Genomic DNA, 23,466 nt, shown 5'->3' on the forward strand with positions numbered 1-23,466 from the left:
AAGTATGATTAGCGAATATATGACGAAATCCCGCATACCATCAGTCCGCAAAAAAAATCCCGCATGTACTATTAGGCCACAAATTAAAATAACGAAAACTTTTAGAACGAATACGCCTTTAGCATACACTAAACAACTAAACTACCCTAAACCCTAAAACACTACCCCCAGCATGACCCTACACTACACAAACAGTACAACACTACCCTAAACCCTAAAACACTACCCCCAGCATGACCCTACACTACACAAACACTACAACACTACCCTAAACCCTAAAACACTACCCCCAGCATGACCCTATACTACGCAAACACTACAACACTACCCAAAACCCTAAAACACTATACCCCAGCATGACCCTACACTACGCAAACACTACAACACTACCCTAAACCCTAAAACACTACCCCCAGCATGACCCTACACTACACAAACACTACAACACAACCCTAAACCCTAAAACACTACCCCCAGCATGACCCTACACTACGCAAACACTACAACACAACCCTAAACCCTAAAACACTACCCCCAGCATGACCCTACACTACGCAAACACTACAACACTACCCTAAACCCTAAAACACTACCCCCAGCATGACCCTACACTACGCAAACACTACAACACTACCCAAAACCCTAAAACACTACACCCCAGCATGACCCTACACTACGCAAACACTACAACACTACCCTAAACCCTAAAACACTACCCCCAGCATGACCCTACACTACGCAAACACTACAACACTACCCAAAACCCTAAAACACTACACCCCAGCATGACCCTACACTACGCAAACACTACAACACTACCCTAAACCCTAAAACACTACCCCAGCATGACCCTACACTACGCAAACACTACAACACTACCCTAAACCCTAAAACACTACCCCCAGCATGACCCTACACTACGCAAACACTACCCTAAACCCTAAAACACTACCCCCAGCATGACCCTACACTACGCAAACACTACAACACTACCCTAAACCCTAAAACACTACCCCCAGCATGACCCTACACTACGCAAACACTACAACACTACCCAAAACCCTAAAACACTACCCCCAGCATGACCCTACACTACGCAAACACTACAACACTACCCAAAACCCTAAAACACTACACCCCAGCATGACCCTACACTACGCAAACACTACAACACTACCCAAAACCCTAAAACACTACCCCCAGCATGACCCTACACTACGCAAACACTACAACACTACCCAAAACCCTAAAACACTACCCCCAGCATGACCCTACACTACGCAAACACTACAACACTACCCAAAACCCTAAAACACTACACCCCAGCATGACCCTACACTACGCAAACACTACAACACTACCCAAAACCCTAAAACACTACACCCCAGCATGACCCTACACTACGCAAACACTACAACACTACCCAAAACCCTAAAACACTACCCCCAGCATGACCCTACACTACGCAAACACTACAACACTACCCAAAACCCTAAAACACTACCCCCAGCATGACCCTACACTACGCAAACACTACAACACTACCCTAAACCCTAAAATACTACACCCCAGCATGACCCTACACTACGCAAACACTACAACACTACCCAAAACCCTAAAACACTAACCCCAGCATGACCCTACACTACGCAAACACTACAACACTATCCTAAACCCTAAAACACTACGCCCAGCATGACCCTACATTATGCAAACACTACAACACTACCCTAAACCCTAAAACACTACCCCCAGCATGACCCTACACTACACAAACACTACAACACAACCCTAAACCCTAAAACACTACCCCCAGCATGACCCTACACTACGCAAACACTACAACACAACCCTAAACCCTAAAACACTACCCCCAGCATGACCCTACACTACGCAAACACTACAACACTACCCTAAACCCTAAAACACTACCCCCAGCATGACCCTACACTACGCAAACACTACAACACTACCCAAAACCCTAAAACACTACACCCCAGCATGACCCTACACTACGCAAACACTACAACACTACCCTAAACCCTAAAACACTACCCCCAGCATGACCCTACACTACGCAAACACTACAACACTACCCAAAACCCTAAAACACTACACCCCAGCATGACCCTACACTACGCAAACACTACAACACTACCCTAAACCCTAAAACACTACCCCCAGCATGACCCTACACTACGCAAACACTACAACACTACCCTAAACCCTAAAACACTACCCCCAGCATGACCCTACACTACGCAAACACTACAACACTACCCTAAACCCTAAAACACTACCCCCAGCATGACCCTACACTACGCAAACACTACAACACTACCCTAAACCCTAAAACACTACCCCCAGCATGACCCTACACTACGCAAACAATACAACACTACCCTAAACCCTAAAACACTAGCCCCAGCATGACCCTACACTACGCAAACACTACAACACTACCCTAAACCCTAAAACACTACCCCCAGCATTACCCTACACTACGCAAACACTACAACACTACCCAAAACCCTAAAACACTACCCCCCAGCATGACCCTACACTACGCAAACACTACAACACTACCCAAAACCCTAAAACACTACCCCCAGCATGACCCTACACTATGCAAACACTACAACACTACCCAAAACCCTAAAACACTACCCCCAGCATGACCCTACACTACGCAAACACTACAACACTACCCAAAACCCTAAAACACTACACCCCAGCATGACCCTACACTACGCAAACACTACAACACTACCCAAAACCCTAAAACACTACCCCCAGCATGACCCTACACTACGCAAACACTACAACACTACCCAAAACCCTAAAACACTACCCCCAGCATGACCCTACACTACGCAAACACTACAACACTACCCTAAACCCTAAAATACTACACCCCAGCATGACCCTACACTACGCAAACACTACAACACTACCCAAAACCCTAAAACACTACCCCCAGCATGACCCTACACTACGCAAACACTACAACACTATCCTAAACCCTAAAACACTATGCCCAGCATGACCCTACACTACGCAAACACTACAACACAACCCTAAACCCTAAAACACTACCCCCAGCATGACCCTACACTAAACAACCACCACAACTCTACACTACACTAACACAACACTACACTACACAACACTACACTACACTACACAATCACTAACCCACGAAAAAATTAACACAAACCCACTTACCTCTCTCGTCATCGTGGTTTTCACAACGCAAATGCATTTACCATACATGCCTTTAAAACGTAATTCTTTGTAAAGGCATGCGCGATAAATGCACATGCGTTTTGAAAAAATGCGGGATAATGGTATGCGAGGTCAATGACCTTGCGGGATAATGGTATGCGGACTGAAAGTCTGCGGGATAAAAAATGCGGGAAAATGGCTGCAAACCATGATTAGCAGCAGACTTCCCTGGTGAGCACTAGCTTTACTACAGTGATCTAATGAGCAACTAGAGTGCTAACATTCAGAATTTATGGCAAATATGTGACACATCTGAATGCCTTCTTGATAGAACCAAAGTAAACAAGCATTGAAAATGCAATAGATCTCGCCCTCGTTTAAGTTAAAGCCATTCTGTTTGTAATGAGGTGGCTTTTTAGCTTTGCTTTTATTAGTGTTTTTAAAACTTTCATGTAAATAACATGCATATGTATGCATATATGTATATGTATGCATGCATTTATATTTATATAGATATGCAGATTATATATGTTTATATATGTTTATTACCTACTGGCGATAGCCAGTGGGTATATATAGTTAGGATTTTTTCTCTATGGGATTTCTGAAAATTCTATGTCTAATAACTTTGGCGTTTGTGGACGGAATTGGCTGAAATTTTCAGGAAAATGGCACATTTTGTTTCTGAGCAGCCCCTGAAAATATGGGGGGGTTTCGTCAAGGGGGGGTCGAGAAAAAAGGGGGGTCCCAAAACGCGTTTTTCCCATTCATTTTTCCATAGGGCGGTTGGACTCACTTTTAGCTCGAACGGCTGAATAGATTTACATGAAACTTGGCAAAATTGTAGATATGGTTTGCCCGACGTGCCTTTGCTATGTCTCAATATAAAGCTCCAGTGGATTTTGAGAAATTAACGTTTAAAAAAATATATATATCTGTGACAGCGCTCCGGTTAGCGCCCCGGTTCGCGTACCTGACGCGTAACGGAACTTCGCGAAGCAAAGCTGATTGGCTCTCCGGTGTCTGTCAACATTCTAAACAGTCCGGAGCGGCCGCCATCTTGTCTCTCGGTACGATCGAGAGACAAGATGTGGTGAAAAACGAAGGGGGAAATGAAGGAAAGGGGGCAAGGTAGACCACTCCTGACCCCCTAGGATTGATGAGGGGGATATTAAAGTGCCCCGCGGGGCAAAAAAAAAATAAATACATTTTTTTGCGATTTTACGCCGTAGAGGCGCGTCCCGGTACGCGAACCGGGCAGCTCACCGGGCAGCTCACCAGGCAGCTAACCGGGCAGCTAACCGGCAGCGTAGCTGTCAACATTGTAAACAGTCCGGAGCGGCCGCCATCTTGTCTCTCGGTAGGTTCGAGAGACAAGATGAGGTGAAAAAAGAAGGGGGAAATGAAGGAAAGGGGGCAAGGTAAACCCCTCCTGACCCCCTAGGATTGATGAGGGGGATATTAAAGTCCCCTGCAATTTTTCGCGGTAGAGGCGCTTCCCGGTACGCGAACCGGGCAGCTAACCGGCAGCGTAACGGGAGTCCGCCATCTTGTGTTTTTGGAGCGTCCGGTTCGCGTACCGGGTAGCGTCCCGGTAAGCGTAACAAGGGGAAAACCAAGAGAAACAGTAAAAAAAAAAATTAAGGGAATAGATTTCCAGCAAACTTGGCAAAATTGTAGGGACTGTTTGTTTGATGTGCCTTTGCAAGGCCTCAAGATATGTGCACGTGTGGATTTTGTCTAATTAAGGTTAAAAAAAATATATATATCTGTAAGCGTGCTCCGGCACGCTTACGTTACGGGTTTTGTTTGCGCTGCAGAGCCGATACGTCACGGTTATGCGACGCGTCATGAGGCGTCTCACGTGGCTACGTGATACGTCACGTAATAAAGAATATATTTTACAGCTATAGATATTAGCTTTTAAAAAACCAATGAAATTCACTGAAAAAACCATAGGTTATAGACCATATATAGTTAGGAATTTGCATTTACAAAACCTTGAAAATTCACTGAAAAAACCATAGGTTAGAGACCATATATAGTTAGCTGGACATTTTATTGACATAAAACCAATGAAATTCCATATATAGTTAGTTGCACTAACTATATATCGCGCACCCGCAATCCACTGCTGATGATGTCACATATTACATCATTCATGACATGGTCAGTGACATCACTGATGACATCACTGATGACATCTCAAATGACATCACTGATGACATCACTGATGACATCTCAAATGACATCACTGATGACATCATGACACACCAATACCAGTTACTACATACGCACTCACTGATTCCTACGTCTACACAAACATTCACTCATTCACCCATACAATCACTCATACATACAGTCACTCATTATTACAACACTATCATATGCACTCATACACCTATGCAGACACTCACACACTGCCACTCATCCATGGAGTTACTCACACACCTAGTCAGTCCTGTAAAGAATCAATCACACTTCCATTTCCTCATCTATACAGTTAAACACAGAACACCATACTTCAGTGACATCACTGATGACATCACTGATGGCATCTCAAATGACATCACTGATGACATCTCAAATGACATCACTGATGACATCATGACACACCAATACCAGTTACTACATACGCACTCACTGATTCCTACGTCTACACACACATTCACTCATTCACCCATACAATCACTCATACATACAGTCACTCATTATTACAACACTATCATATGCACTCATACACCTAGTCAGTCCTGTGAAGAATCAATCACACTTCGATTTCTTCATCTATACAGTTAAACACAGAACACCATACTTTTCACACATATACTAACACATACTTACTCTCTTATACAATCACTGATACAAATACACATTGATATGCACAGAGTCACACACCTCCCAGCCAGCCACACACACACTCAGTCTTCCATACATCCACTCATTCTTCAATATGTAAAACATATTTAAACTTTACAAAAACACACAGACACTAGATGATGTCATCAGTGATGTCATTTGAGATGTCATCAGTGATGTCATCGGTGATGTCATTTGAGATGTCATCAGTGATGTCATCAGTGATGTCACTGACCATGTCATGAATGATGTAATATGTGACATCATCAGCAGTGGATTGCGGGTGCGCGATATATAGTTAGTGCAACTAACTATATATGGAATTTCATTGGTTTTATGTCAATAAAATGTCCAGCTAACTATATATGGTCTCTAACCTATGGTTTTTTCAGTGAATATATATATATATATATATATATATATATTCACTGAAAAAACCATAGGTTATAGACCATATATAGTTAGGAATTAGCATTTAAAAAACCTTATTTTACTCACACAAAACCATTGAAATTCCATATATAGTTAGTTGCACTAACTATATATCGCGCACCCGCAATCCACTGCTGATCATGTCACATATTACATCATTCATGACATGGTCAGTGACATCACTGATGACATCACTGATGACATCTCAAATGACATCACTGATGACATCACTGATGACAACATCCAGTGACTGTATTTTTCTGTAAAGTTAAAATATGTCTTGAGTGGATGTATAAGTGTCTGGATGAAGGATTTAGTAGGTGCATGACTGACTGTATGAGTGAGTGATTAAATGTGTCTCACTGAATGCATGGGTTAGTGACTAAACTGTCTTAATTTGTGCATCATTATGTCTGTTGTTCTGTAAACTGCTGCATGTGTTGATCATTAGCTATACGAGAGGCTATATGTGTTATTAATTGGTTGCCCAAGTATTTCTATGGGAGATTGAGTTTGTGTGGGGGTGGCTGGAAGGTGTGTGACTCTATGCATAGATGTGTGAGCAGTTTATTCACTAGGTGTATGAGTTCAAGAGTGCATGTGGAAACAGCTACATGGGCAGTTGACTGTGTGCATGAGTGTATTGATGAGTGAATGGATATCTCAATGCTACATGTCATAGTAAGTACATATGTAAAACACAGTACATGTGAGAGTTGGCATATATAAATAACTGTGCATGAGAGCCACTGAATGAGTGAGTGGTTGTATCGATCATTGTGAACTTGTATCAGGGATTGTATAAGAGAGTAAATATGTGTTAGTATATGTTTCAATAAGTAAGGTGTGTTTAACTGTATAGTTGAAGAAATGGAGGTGAGATTGTTTCTTTGCATGACTGACTGGGTGTTTGAGTAACTCCATGGATGAGTGGCAGTGTGTGAGTGTCTGTATACACTGAGTGTATCTAAGGTTATATTAGAGTCTGAAGAGGTTTATCGTATTAGCACAAGAATGATGTCAAATGAGATGTCATCAGTGATGTCATCAGTGATGTCATTTGAGATGTCATCAGTGATGTCATCAGTGATGTCACTGACCATGTCATGAATGATGTAATATGTGACATGATCAGCAGTGGATTGCGGGTGCGCGATATATAGTTAGTGCAACTAACTATATATGGAATTTCAATGGTTTTGTGTGAGTAAAATAAGGTTTTTTAAATGCTAATTCCTAACTATATATGGTCTATAACCTATGGTTTTTTCAGTGAATTTTCAAGGTTTTGTAAATGCTAATTCCTAACTATATATGGTCTATAACCTATGGTTTTTTCAGTGAATTTTCAAGGTTTTGTAAATGCTAATTCCTAACTATATATGGTCCATAACCTATGGTTTTTTCTGTGAATTTCATTGGTTTTTTAACAGCTAATATCTGTAGCTGTAAAATGTATTCTTCTTTAAATCCAAAAATATATTTTATATGTTTATGAATAATTTTTTTTTTTAATATTTTTTTTTCTTCGTTCCCGCTTCGCAAATCGGGAAGCTTCCCGTTAGCTGACCTTGATGCCGCGAAATAGACCGCGAGCCGGTAAACGTTTCTTTACCGCAAGTGCCGCGTTACAAAACAACATCGTGACGCCTCCCGTCCGCATGACGTTTCACGTTGTCACGTGATACGTCATATGACGTACTACGTTAGCGAACTGGTACGCGAAGCGAGTCGCAAAGCGCAGGTTTCTGGAAGCAAACCGGGAGGCCCTGCAAAGCGCTTAACGTAAACACAGCAAGTCATGTGACTTGGTAATAACACTTTTCATTGGTTCATTTCACTTTTGGTTTCCTAATGATGTAAGACTAGGTCATATAATCTAAAATGAACACTTTTGATTGGTTGAGAACTCTTGTTTTTCCCAAATGATGAAAATCCCTCCTTCTTTCCTCACTCTGACTTTCATCATTGTGAGAGAAAGACCCTTTGTGATCACTGAGCAATGGCTTCTTTAGTAGCTTCAGCTGGTGCTTCCCCACCACCTCCACCACATCCAAGGAAGAGTGGACCACCTGCTCAAGTTATAATTCAACAAGAAGAAGAAGAAGAGGAACAGGAGGACGAGCACGAAGAGAGGCAGTTTTTGCCTGAGCAGCCCAGGACGTCTCACCGGAAAGAAAACTTCATTTGGCAATTTTTTTAAATTCCCAAAGGTCAGAAAAAAGTAAATGCAAGATACGTAACTTGCCTTATATGTCAAGATAGACTGTCCAGAGGGACCGACAAAAAATACAGTTTCGGAAACTACACAATGCATCGCCATATGACTAGGTGGCATCCTAACAACTACAGTGCTGCACAGTTTCGGAACGACCTAGATAATCTCCCTATTATGGCCAGAAGATCTGTTGTACCGGAAGTAACGGGACCAGAGGGCAGGGAGATGGTGCCAAATATACAAATGAGATTTGGTGATGTAAAACACATCTGCGCATTTTGCGATGGATTCATTTCCTACGGAGAAAAAAGCATCACTCTGATCAACAGAGCTATTGACTATCATATGCAAGTTTGTCCGAAACGCCCAAAATAATAAATACTTCTTTTTTTTGTTTTGTTGCTCCTGTTGAGCCCTTTACAATGAATCGTTTTCATTGCCCCCTCCAAGAAAAACCCAAACAAATATAAAACTGTTCCGAAAAATTCAAAAACAGTAAAAAAATGTTCAGAAAAATAAAAAAAAAGTTCTTTTCAGAACTACCTCCCCGTTATTAAAAAATTGGTACAATATTTGGAACTGTGCCAACCTCTATTTCTCTTAGTTCGCTTCCCAGTTCGCTCCCCGGTACGCGAACCGGAAGCGAACCAAAAACAGTAAGTATAAGGGAAGGAAACAGACACTTATGTTAAAAGAAAGACAGCTATAGGGGAGTAAACTAGAGATACTATTACCCGTAATCCACTGCTGATGATGTCACATATTACATCATTCATGACATGCTCAGTGACATCATCAGCAGAGGATTGCGGGTTTTTTGGCAACATGCCTTATCCACGGTTTAATAACGCTGCCTTTTGCTTTATATAAGTTTTCAAATTGTATGAAATATATACCAATAGGTCGTTATGAACCTTTAGGTAGTGCTTTTCTTCATGAGGTCTGGTCGCTTCCATACACATACAGATGTTTCAAAGATGATCAAGAAGTTTATCTGAATGGAGAGGAATGCACTGAGACGCCAGATCATTCACTAATGTGTAGGCACATACAGTTACACGGTTCATGCAACAAACACCGACCAAATATGGCTTGCGTGTTGCAAGGCACGCCAGTTCCTGCTATCATCCCCACGTTCAAGTTGTTGGAAAATGGTAGTTATTTGATGCTCAATAATGAAGATTGTTCTGAGTTAATTAAAAGTATTCCTTTTATCGTAACAGTAAGTGAACAGGTTATTTGCTGCAGAAATGTTCTATTTCCTCCCACACATGAACATAGGGAGTTTTCAATCTGGCCACAAATACCAACCTTGGGACACGTTTCAACGGCATGGCAAGAATAAGAGCTCTTTTGTCTCAGAGAGAGGTGGCCTTGAGTTCGGCCCGTGAAACTTTCGTACTTCACATAGCGAACACCCGTACAGAGGTGCACACCCTTTTCAATTAAGATTTGCCTTTCAATTTCAGCAACATGTTTCCGACTATCTTTAACGCATCCTCCACAAAGTCCCTGGCGCACTTTTTTAAAGTTGTTACCAGTGGTCTCGTGACTTCATTTGAGAAAATCTTTGGAGTCATCCCTGCTTCCTTTCATTCTATTTTCTGCACTCTGGTTCGTGGATTGGCATTTTTACTTGCATTACCAGCGGACGCTCTTGTGCTTTTTTACATTTTTAAATATGGATGTCCCTCCTATGCAACCTACCACCCTGCAGCTGCTGACACTGTTCCGCAATCGCATGCTAGAATATTATGGCACAATGCCGTTGGCGATATTAAGCACGGCATATGGATTATCTTTTCGATTCTCCTACTTCACCTGTGTCCAGCCTGTATTTCACTGCCTGACCTGTGATTTCGATTGGGCCATTGATTTGTGTCTCTGCGGACCGGTTTCTCCTGACGTCGACTTTAATCAGCTGATGACTCCTATCATTACTCACGAGTTGGTTTGTCCTGGCGAAAGGATTATGGCTGTGGCATTGATGCATGGACTACTTGGTCCCTGGAATTTACTGGCGGCAGCACAGTCTTTCTTGGAACAGAGCTTTCTTGAAAACCCACCGAGCTGTCCTCTGATGGTGATAGAGGATCCGGTGCTGGGAGAGCACGTATGTTCTTTTCCGCTTTTAAATTGGATGGCTGAACTGTTTTCGGATGAAGACGGTGACTTCCTATTGGAGGCTGTTGCAGCTTATTTTGCATACACAGTTATGTCATAGACCTTTTTCATGTTTGATATGCTGAGTACTAGCATTTCATTGACAATTCATTGACTTATTTGTCAAGTTTTTATTATTTACCTTGCCTATTGGCTTAAGACTCGATAAAGTACTTGGCTGTTTTATTTTTCTTTAGCATTAAATTTTCCTAGTTTTTAATGCTTTACCTTGCGGACCGTCCACATATAAACTTGCAATCTGCTCTCATGAGATGGCACTTCTATTATCTTATTCAGTTCGTTTCCGGATCATGAGGAGGTGTCATCTAGGTCCTGGATATCTTTACACCGTGTTAAGTTAGCATGGGCTCATTACCGGTTTAAACGCCATTTTTCCTTTTTTGCAACTTCTGCACACGACACTTAGTTGTTGCTTTAGCTTTCCACCTAGTAGTTCATCGTGGTTTACATGAGAATAATATGTTATTGGTCTACTATCTGCTTTACTTGTTAAACTATATCTGTACAGCGAGTGCTAAAGTTTCAAGAACAACACGATACAGAATTGTTATGAGGTCTGATCTCCACGACTTCATACTCATAACATAAGTGCAACTTCTGCCAATTCTGGGCATGAGGCGGGTTTTATATTGCTTTGCCGAACACACATACACAACAGTTGATGCGGTTCACATGAAGAGAGAGCTGGTGTATGCTGATGTGATTCCTTCAAATCTAAGACACTAAAGTATGGGCACGCCCTAAACCAACACAAAGAGACCTTCTTAGCAAATAATATAATATGTGTATTAGGGAGGGTGAGATATAAGCAGCCGCGGGCCGTGGAGGGAGTTACGATGGGGCAGGGAGGCGGGGAGGGGGAGAAGCAGGGTGGAGCCCTCTCTACCTTGCCCCTCCCCCTCCCCGCCTCCCTGCCTCACCGTAACTCCCTCCACGGCCCGCGGCTGCTTATAAGTGTTGCTAACTCTTATTCATTTACAGCATGTTAACATACTATCACCATTCACTTTTTGTTTTTCCCTTGACAAAAATCCAAAAAAATATAAAATTGTTTTAAAAAGTCTAAAAAAATATAAAACAACAAAAACAAAAAAATATATTTGTTATGTACTAGTAACTATGCTGGTAATTTTGCTACTGATAATATGTGTACTTTGACACTCTCCCTGGCAAAGTTGTTAGGGTGTCTTCTTTTCACATGCCTGATTAAATTAGCATTTCCAAAACTGTATTTTTTCAGAGGATTGCCTCTGGATAAACTACTACCACATATTTTGCAGGTTACTTTGGGAGCGTTGACTTTTTTTTGTCCTTCAGGGATGTCATAAAATTTCCAGATGAAATGGTTTTTTTTCTGCTGAGGAGGGTCCTCATCTAAAAATCCGTCTGAATCACTGCTGGATGACTCTCTTGCAGCCATTGCTGTAGATCAGAAAAGTAGGAGATAAACACAGTACACAGAACAGCTCTTGCTCTCTCCAAGTACAAAGCAATAGTGAGAGAAATGGGTGGGTTTCACACAATTTGGAAAAAAAAAGTTCTGAACCAATGAAAAGTGTTATTTTAAAGTCACATGGTTTGACGCGCTTACGCTACGCGCCCCGGGGCGCGTCCCGAGGCGTGTTTCGTAAGCGCATCAGGGCGTTTACGTTGCGCGATCGTATGCGCTTCCGGGTGCGCTTACGCGGTGCGTCGTAAGACGCATTTCGCGGCTACTCGATACGTGTCTTATGACGCAAGGCGTGGCGGCTACGCAATACGTCACGATGTTGTTTTCGTTCGCGGCAATAGCGCTATCGGGACGCTCATCAGTACGCGCCCCGGGGCGCGCCGCAAGATTGCGCTTACCCGTGCGTTCACCTGTCCGCGCCCCGGGAGCGCACCAAAAAGAATTTAAAAAAAAAATGACAGAATTATAAAATATAAAATTCGATTTAAAATGTATTATTTTTTAAAACTATAAAGATTTGCTATTAAAAAACCTATGAAATTCACTGAAAAAACCATAGGTTATAGACCATATATAGTTAGGAATTAGCATTTACAAAACCTTGAAAATTCACTGAAAAAACCATAGGTTATAGACCATATATAGTTAGGAATTAGCATTTACAAAACCTTATTTTACTCACACAAAACCATTGAAATTCCATATATAGTTAGTTGCACTAACTATATATCGCGCACCCGCAATCCACTGCTGATGATGTCACATATTACATCATTCATGACATGGTCAGTGACATCACTGATGACATCACTGATGACATCTCAAATGACATCACTGATGACATCACTGATGACAACATCCAGTGACTGTATGTTTCTGTAAAGTTAAAATATGTCGTACATGTTGAAGAATGAGTGGATGTATAAGTGTCTGGATGAAGGATTTAGTAGGTGCATGACTGACTGTATAAGTGAGTGATTAAATGTGTCTCACTGAGTGCATGGGTTAGTGACTAAACTGTTTTAAATTGTGCATTATTGTGTCTGTTGTTCTGTAATCTGATGCATGTGTTGATCAGTAGCTATATGAGTAACTATATGGGTTATTGATTGGTTGCCCAAGTATTTGTATGGGAGACTGAGTGTGTGTGTGGGTGGCTGGGAGGTGTATGACTCTGTGCATAGATGTGTGAGCAGTTGATTCACTAGATGTATGGGTTCAAAAGTGCATGTGGAAACAGCTGTATGGGCGGTTGACTGTGTGCATGAGTGTATTGGTGAGTGAATGGATATCTCAGTGCTACATGTCAAAGTAAGTACATATGTAAAACACAGTACATGTGATAGTTGACATATATAAATAACTGTGCATAAGAGCCAGTGAATGTGTGGGTGGCTGTATGGATTATTGTGAACTTGTATCAGGGATTGTATAACAGAGTAAATGTGTTATTATATGTTTCAATAAGTAAGGTGTGTATAACTATATAGTTGAGGAAATGGAGGTGTGATTGATTCTTTGCAAGACTGACTAGGTGTGTGAGTAACTCCATGGATGAGTGACAGTCTGTGAGTGTCTGTTTACACTGAGTGTATCTAAGGTTATATTAGAGTCTGAAGAGGTTCATCGCATCATCACATGAATGATGTCATCAGTGATGTGATCAGTGATGTCATGATGTCATCAGTGATGTCATTTGAGATGTCATCAGTGATGTCATCAGTGATGTCACTGACCATGTCATGAATGATGTAATATGTGACATCATCAGCAGTGGATTGCGGGTGCGCGATATATAGTTAGTGCAACTAACTATATATGGAATTTCAATGGTTTTGTGTGAGTAAAATAAGGTTTTGTAAATGCTAATTCCTAACTATATATGGTCTATAACCTATGGTTTTTTCAGTGAATATATATATAAATATATGTGATCAAGGGCTCTCGAGCCCGAAACGCGTCATCTGTCGATTGCTGTTGCGGATATGTACGGTTGAATAAAGAACATCTTGCCTGCAAATAAGAGGTTCGCTTCTCCTTCTTCGCCACCAAGGCTTCGGTGGAAGTGGTGGGAGTGCTTGTTTGATATATATATATATATATTCACTGAAAAAACCATAGGTTATAGACCATATATAGTTAGGAATTAGCATTTACAAAACCTTGAAAATTCACTGAAAAAACCATAGGTTATAGACCATATATAGTTAGGAATTAGCATTTAAAAAACCTTATTTTACTCACACAAAACCATTGAAATTCCATATATAGTTAGTTGCACTAACTATATATCGCGCACCTGCAATCCACTGCTGATGATGTCACATATTACATCATTCATGACATGGTCAGTGACATCACTGATGACATCACTGATGACATCTCAAATGACATCACTGATGACATCACTGATGACATCTCATTTGACATCAATGACCACATCACTGATGATATCATTCATGTGACAATACAATGCATCTCCTCACATTTTAATATAACCTCTGTTTCACCCAGTGTTAAATACAGAATATAATTTTTGAAACCATTGACACACCAATACTAGTTACTACATACGCACTCACTGATTCCTACGTCTACACACACCTTCACTCATTCACCCATACTATCATTCATACATACAATCACTCATCTTTACAACACTATCATATGCACTCATACACCTATACAGACACTCACAGTCTGCCACTCATCCATGGAGTTACTCACACACCTAGTCAGTCCTGTAAAGAATCAATGACACTTCCATTTTCTTGTCTATACAGTTAAACATAGAGCACCTTACATTTTCAAACATATACTAACACATACTTACCTTGTTATACAATCATTGATACAAGTACACATTGATCTGCACAGAGTCACACACCTCCCAGCCAGCCACACACACTCAGTCTCCCATACAAATACTTGGACAATCAATCAGTAACCCATATAGTTAATCATATAGCTACTGATCAAAACATGCAGCAGTTTACAGAACAACAGACATAATGATGCACAAATTAAGACACTTTAGTCACTAACCCATGCACTCAGTGAGACACATTTAATCACTCACTCATGCATTCAGTCATGCACCTACTAAATCCTTTGTCCAGACACTTATACTTCCACTCATTCTTCAATATGTAAGACACATTTTAACTTTACAGAAACATACAGTCACTGGATGTTGTCATCAGTGATGTCATCAGTGATGTCATTTGAGATGTCATCAGTGATGTCATCAGTGATGTCACTGACCATGTCATGAATGATGTAATATGTGACATCATCAGCAGTGGATTGCAGGTGCGCGATATATAGTTAGTGCAACTAACTATATATGGAATTTCAATGGTTTTGTGTGAGTAAAATAAGGTTTTTAAATGCTAATTCCTAACTATATATGGTCTATAACCTATGGTTTTTTCAGTGAATTTTCAAGGTTTTGTAAATGCTAATTCCTAACTATATATGGTCTATAACCTATGGTTTTTTCAGTGAATTTCAATGGTTTTTTAATAGCAAATATCATAAGCTGTCGAATGTCAAGTACGTGGTAAGTGAAAACATTTTCGTGTTTATGCACACTGATCTGCTTTGAATGGTGCCCCCCCCCCCTCATTTCTATTAGGAGTACTCTCTCTTTGCAGATAGTGAAAGGTAGTTAACGCAGGTCTTTGCCCCCATTGTAATCCGTCGTGCCTGCTTCTCTCTCCATTTGATTCATTGTTATCCAAGTATTTACTGTTTTAGAATTAGTTCTCTTTGGTTCATTCTCTATTTACAAACAAACACAGAGTCGCAATACTCTGTTTAGTCTTTGCAGATAACGAAAAATCGTGTAAAAAAAAGAAAAGGAATCGAGCAAAATCAGTAGGCCACTAATGGGATCTCTTTTTGACCTCGCTAAAATAGAAACATTAGGAACAACCCCTCATGACAAATACAAAACTAGTGAGATGAACTGAACTCCACACAATGATGGCTGCAAAACAGCTCGGCTCCGCCACCCACCCCGCCCAAAATAACGATAAAGAACGGCTGCCATGATTGGTTGCGGAATGACCACGACGGAGCTACGAAATGGTGCTGCTCTCATGCTAACCCCAGCTTCAGTCTGAAACATCCAGAAACACTGTAGACTACCAATTCGATCAGTTCCGGTAGCGCCCCAATGTAACCCGGTAGAGAAGAACTAGCCCTCCCCTCTTTGACTGATGGTTCTTGTTGCCTGTCCCTTCTGTTGTCATTTAACAGAACTATTTAGCCTGCTGAAAGGGGTTGTGTTCCGACCGCTGGTTGGTGGAGACATTTTGACTATATTCTGTACCTGCGTTGTCGCGTAATGCGTCATATGACGCGCCGCGTTAGCGCATCCGGAAGTCATCCGGGGCGCGCAGCGCGTAACGTAAGCATAACAAGTCATGTGACTTGTTAATAAAACTTTTCATTGGTTCATTTTACTTTTCTTATTGTAATGATGAAAGGCTTGGTCATATGACCTAAAAATTACGCTTTTCATTACTTCCGAACATTATTTTTTCTTAAATATATGTTATAATGTTCCAGGCTAATGTACTTTCCCGGAAATTTTACAACTGTCCTGCAAGTAAAATATATTCTTTTTTCGAGAAAAAGAGCGTTTCTTCGTCCCATGACGGAGCCGTTGAGCAAAAGAGGGTCGACCTGCTGTCTTAGTCGCCGATACGCCTGAATATGAGATTCTTATCGATCACTTTATGTTGCAGGAATAGAAAACACAACAGCCCTTGACCATTTATCTTTACTGCGTTCCTTCGTATTATACCTTTTACCCTTCATGTAATTGGTCTGCTTTATTTCACTTGCCTTTTAATGATTCTAAAACAGTGACTATTATTAAAAACTTTACCAATGTATATACTACTACCATGTTTTCTTTTAAAAACCTTTATTGTGAAAATTTCATTATACAAATACGAGCCTATAACCACGTGGGCCGGCCACGGAGCAAACTGTAATCGTATATGATGAATAGACATTTACACTGTAGAGGAACGTAACGGGCGGGCCATTAGGTTGCAAGAACTAAGGTGTCTAACAGTTACGGAATCGGTGGACGTACATTTTATAATTAAAATACGACAGGGCCAGTTACAATAAAATTATCTAGATATACATTTGCGGGCAAGTACCATGGGTGACGTTAATTCGAACTTTCAACAGTACAGTAATCAATAACACATCAGAACTTAATATCAATAGGGATGTCGAAATATTCAATCAATTCTCGTCCCCGCCCGCCATGTGCTTCAAAACTGCATACGTATCTCGTGATTTCAAGGTTCTGCAACCAGTACACAACAAGGAGTTACGAGTCCCATTTATTCTGGCGCCATTTTGGGCGAGGACGGGCAGGTCCAGGATATAGTCAAAATGTCTCTACCAACCATCGACTATGATGATGTTCATATGCTGTATTTATTAGAGTAACACTCATCTGTCCACATGAAATTAATTTGCCACAATCTAAACATGTCATTTTAATCTTTCCAAAGTTCTTCTAAATATTTGGGACCGTTTCCCTTGCCTCTGAAGCTCTCAGTGCCACTTCTTTGATGAATGTACTAGCAGGTCAGGGGTTCTCCTCCAAATCTCTCTTTTATGCAGCACTATAATTAATTGGTGCCACCTCTCCATATGACGATGCATGGTATAGTTACCACAACTATATTTTTTTTCGGGTCCTCTGGAGAGTTCATCGTGGCAGATGAAGCGTGTAACGTACCGGGCATTTACCTTTTTTTGCATGTACAGGAAAGGAAAAAAAAATCGAGCGTCCGAGTTCTAAGGTGTCCCAGGGCCATTTTAGTGGACCAGGCCCAAATCCAAAGAACAGGCCGCCATTTTGAGAGTCCTGTTGCAGCCGCCTGTCGCTGTAGCATCAAGAGCAGCCGAAACTCAGCTGAATGGCAACTGAAACGGTAAAGGGGCGCCCCACTACAGCAGACGAGCCAGGCCCAAATCCAAAGAACAGCTATCTCACAGGCTAATGCGGCGACCCACGCCGAGTTTCAGCATTGTAGGATGACCACACAAGTACAGCAACTTGCTAGACATCACCTCGGTGCCATCCGGATCTCGGCGCCCCACTGCAGATGAAGTGCCTCTCAACTATGAAACCACCACGGTGACATCCGGATCTTGGCGCGTTGTGCTGCCTTCGGCCTATTCGCACATCGGTCCGCTACTGACGCCATCTCACAGGCTAATGGGGCGACCCACGCCGAGTTTCAGCATTGTAGGATGACCACACCAGTACAGCAACTTGCTAGACATCACCTCGGTGCCATCCGGATCTCGGCGCCCCACTGCAGATGAAGTGCCTCTCAACTATGAAACCACCACGGTGACATCCGGATCTTGGCGCGTTGTGCTGCCTTCGGCCTATTCGCACATCGGTCCGCTACTGACGCCATCTCACAGGCTAATGGGGCGACCCACGCCGAGTTCAGCATTGTAGGATGACCACACCAGTACAGCAACTTGCTAGACATCACCTCGGTGCCATCCGGATCTCGGCGCCCCACTGCAGATGAAGTGCCTCTCAACTATGAAACCACCACGGTGACATCCGGATCTTGGCGCGTTGTGCTGCCTTCGGCCTATTCGCACATCGGTCCGCTACTGACGCCATCTCACAGGCTAATGGGGTGACCCACGCCGAGTTTCAGCATTGTAGGATGACCACACCAACTTGCTAGACATCACCTCAGTGCCATCCGAATCTTGGCATCTCAACGCCTAGTGGTATCTTCCATACAAAAAATATTGTTACGCTGCCTTTGGCCCCATTCGCACATCAGTCCGCAACTTAGACATCACCTCGGTGCCATCCGGATCTTGGCATCTCAGCGCCTTGTGGTGTCAGTCAGAAAATATTGTTGTGCTGCCTTCGGCCTATTCGCACATCGGTCCGCTACTGACGCCATCTCACAGGCCAACGGGGCGCCCCACGCCGACTTTCAGCATTGTAGGATGGCCACACCAGTGCGGCAACTTGCTACACACCACCTCGGTGCCATCCGGATCTTGGCATCTCAGCGCCTTGTGGTGTCTTCTACACCGGAAATATAGTAGAAAATATTGTTGCGCTGCCTTTGGCCCCATTCACACATCAGTCCGCTACTGACACCATCTCACAGGCCAACGGGGCGCCCCACGCCGACTTTCAACATTGTAGGATGGCCACAGAAGTGCGACAACTTACTAGACACCACCTCGGTGCCATCCGGATCTTGGCGCGTTGTGCTGCCTTCGGCCTATTCGCACATCGGTCCGCTACTAACGCAAACTCACAGGCCAACGGGGCGCCCCACGCCGACTTTCAGCATTGTAGGATGGCCACACCAGTGCGGCAACTTCCTACACACCACCTCGGTGCCATCCGGATCTTGGCGCGTAGTGAAGCTGCAGCAGCTGCAAATAAGCTTCAGACAGTGTTACAACCGCTGCTCAGAACTCTCAACTATGACACCACCTCGGTGCCATCCGGATCTTGGCGCGTTGTATTGCCTTCGGCCTATTCGCACATCGGTCCGCTACTGACGCCGCCTCACGTGCCAACGTATTTTCTCCGCATTTTATACCCTATGCCGCATAACAGGTCATGTGACTTGTTTATAAAACTTTTCATTGGTTCATTTTACTTTTGGTTTCCTAATGATGGAAGGCTTGATCATATGACCTAAAAACAACACTTTTCATTGGATGAAAACTTTTTTTTTCCCCCAAACGATGAAAGCCCCACCTTGTTTCTGGATGTTTCAGACTGAAGCTGGCGTCAGCATGAAAGCACCACCATCTCGTAGCTCAGTCGTGGTCATTCCGCGAGCAATCATGGCAGCCGCTCCCCACCAGAAGCCTGCAGGAGTCGGAGCTCCCAAAACTTTTGATGAATTCTCAAGGCGGAGGGGACGCTTTCGAGAATGGGGTCCAAGACCTAGCAGACAAGCGTCCGATTTCCAAGGTGTCCCAGGGCCATTTCAGTGGACCAGGCCCAAAAAGGAAACAGCCTGCCGCCATTTTGAGAGTCCTGTGACAGCCGCCTATCGCTGCACCGCAAGAGTGGGCGCAACTCAGCTGAATGGCGGATTTTGACACAGTGGACCAAAAGCGGACGGAATGGCAACTGAAACGGTAAAGGGGCGCCCCACTAAAACAGATGAGACTCCACCTGGAGAGGCCCGTTCACGCCGCCTCCCCCGGGGCGCTCCACGCCGTTATTCGGAGCAGCATTGTAGGATACCAAAACCAGTGCGGCAACTTACTGGACATCACCTTGGTGCCATCGTTCTGCTGCCTTGGAACTATTCGCACAACAGTTTGCTACTGATGACCCACCCCCCGCGACGCCCCACGCCGTTATTTGCTGGGTGGCAACTTACTAGACATCACTTTCGTGTCATCTAGATTTCGGCGCGTTCTGCTGCCTTGGAACTATTCGCACAACAGTTTGCTACTGATGACCCACCCCCCGCGACGCCCCACGCCGGAAATCTGGACGTTGTGCTGCGTTGGGACTATTCGCACAGCCGACCGCTACTTCGTTGTTTTTCTCTAAAAATGTTTATATGTTATTACTATTTTTGTTTTCTTGTATATATTTATAAATTATTAAAGTTTTATAATCTTACTACTTTGTCGGAGTGCTATATATTTTTAATGTGACACATAATTGTAAAAACTTTGATGTACAAAGAGTCATCCCTGGAATCTTCCGCTTCACGCTCGGTCCCCTCCCCAATCACAATACAGGATGGTTTTCAGATAATAGCAACGCTTCTGCTGTGACGGATCTCATCGAGTGTGGGCCTTGATCTACTATAACTCCTTTGAAGACGGGTGATTCTTTACAGCTGTGGCCATAAACTACATCTGCAGGGCTAGCTGATAGCCTAGGACCGGCCTGGACAATCGGACACAGAGGAAAAGGAGTGTCAGAGGGTGCGGTAGTGAATAGGGCGAAAGGGAGGTGTCGGGCGGGCACAGGGTGTGATTCTCAGGGAAGAACAGCGCAGATGGGGGGAGGTTTATTACCCATGCATAAAACAGAGAGCGGGGGTGACCACTGCCTGGAGGGTATGCTTGCGAGGGTGGGGAGCCATGCTAAGGATCGACAGCGTGCACAGAGTGGATCTGGTCAAGGCATCTAAAATGGCTGCCGTGCACGACAAAAGTGTGGCATTTGAAAAAAGACAAGATGGCGCACACAATGTTTTTCAACAATTCCTGATTTCCTTCGAATCGAACGTTAACAGACGTTGGGGCATATTACCAAAGTTAAGCGATATTTATCCCTAACGATGCATTGCAAAGATTTTTTTACCGTCAGAAATTATCGCAGATAAACCTTGCTATTATCAAGGTTTATCGCAAATACGATAAAAAACGAGCGCAATGCATTAATATCGCTGAAAACTCCGCGATATTCATGCATTACCGAGCTAATGCTCTTAGCCATGTTATCCACCTCCCATTGGATAACATGGCTAAGAACTGCTCAGGGCAGCTGTTACTTTTTGGAGATATTCGCGCTTATCTCGAATATTTCCAAAAGTTGATAATAGGAGATAGCGATGTTAGCGACTGTTTCCAGTCGCTAACATCTTGGCATGCCCACTTTGCATGTCATTAGTGATAAATATCACTCACATGCAAAGTGGGACCCAAGATGGTCGCTATCTCCTACTAGCCGTCGCTAACTGGTGTTAGGAACAGCTAGGTAATACACATATAATTTTATCTCCGCGAAGCGGAGCGCTGTTACAGATATATATCTTGTTTTTGAACGTTAATTTCTCAAAATGCACTGAAGCACATATATTGAGACATAGCAAAGGCACATCGGGCTACCAGTCCCTAATATTTTACCAAGTTTCGTGCAAATCCATTCAGCCGTTCGATTATTATTATTATTTTTTTTTTTGCCCCGCGGGGCCCTTTTAAAACCTCCACATCAAACCTAGGGGGTCAGCGAGGATCTACTATGCCCCCTTATGGTCATCAGCCGTTCGATTATTATTATTATTTTTTTTTTTTGCCCCGCGGGGCCCTTTTAAAACCTCCACATCAAACCTAGGGGGTCAGCGAGGATCTACTATGCCCCCTTATGGTCATTTGCCCCTTCGCTTTGGCCTCCTCTTGTCTCTCGATCCTACCGAGAGACAAGATGGCGGCCGCTACGTACTGTTTGGAATGTTTACAGACACCGGAGAGCCAATCAGCTTCGCTTCGCAAAGCTCCGTAACGCGAAAAGTACGCGAAGCGGTGCGCTGTTACAGATATATATCTTTTTTTGAACGTTAATTTCTCAAAATCCACTGAAGCACATATATTGAGACCTAGCAAAGGCACATCGGGCTACCAGTCCCTACAATTTTGCCAAGTTTCGTGCAAATCCATTCAGCCGTTCGATTATTATTATTATTATTTTTTTTTGCCCCGCGGGGCCCTTTTAAAACCTCCACATCAAACCTAGGGGGTCAGCGAGGATCTACTATGCCCCCTTATAGTTATTTCCCCCTTTGTTTTGACCTCCTCTTGTCTCTCGATCCTACCGAGAGACAAGATGGCGGCCGCTACGGACTGTTTGGAATGTTGACAGACGCCGGAGAACCAATCAGCTTCGCTTCACAAAGCTCCGTTGCGCGAAAAGTCCGCGAACCAGAGCGCTAACCGGTCCGCTGTTACAGATATATATCTTTTTTTAAACGTTAATTTCTCAAAATCCACTGGAGCACATATATTGAGACCTACAAAAGGCACATCGGGCTACCAGTCCCTACAATTTTGCCAAGTTTCGTGCAAATCCATTCAGCCGTTCGGGCTAAAAGTGAGGCCAACCGCCCTATGGAAAACTCAATGTTAAAAACACGTTTTGGGACCCCCCTTTTTTCTCGGCCCCCACTGGACAAACCCCCCCCAAATTTTCAAGGGCTGCTCAGAAACAAAATGTGCCATTTTCCTGAAAATTTCAGCCGATTCCGTCCACAAACGCCAAAGTTATTAGACATAGAATTTTCAAAAAACCCATAGAGAAAAAATCCTAACT

The sequence above is a fragment of the Lissotriton helveticus genome, chromosome 6, assembly GCF_964261635.1.
Source record: "Lissotriton helveticus chromosome 6, aLisHel1.1, whole genome shotgun sequence".
Lineage (NCBI taxonomy): Eukaryota > Metazoa > Chordata > Amphibia > Caudata > Salamandridae > Lissotriton > Lissotriton helveticus.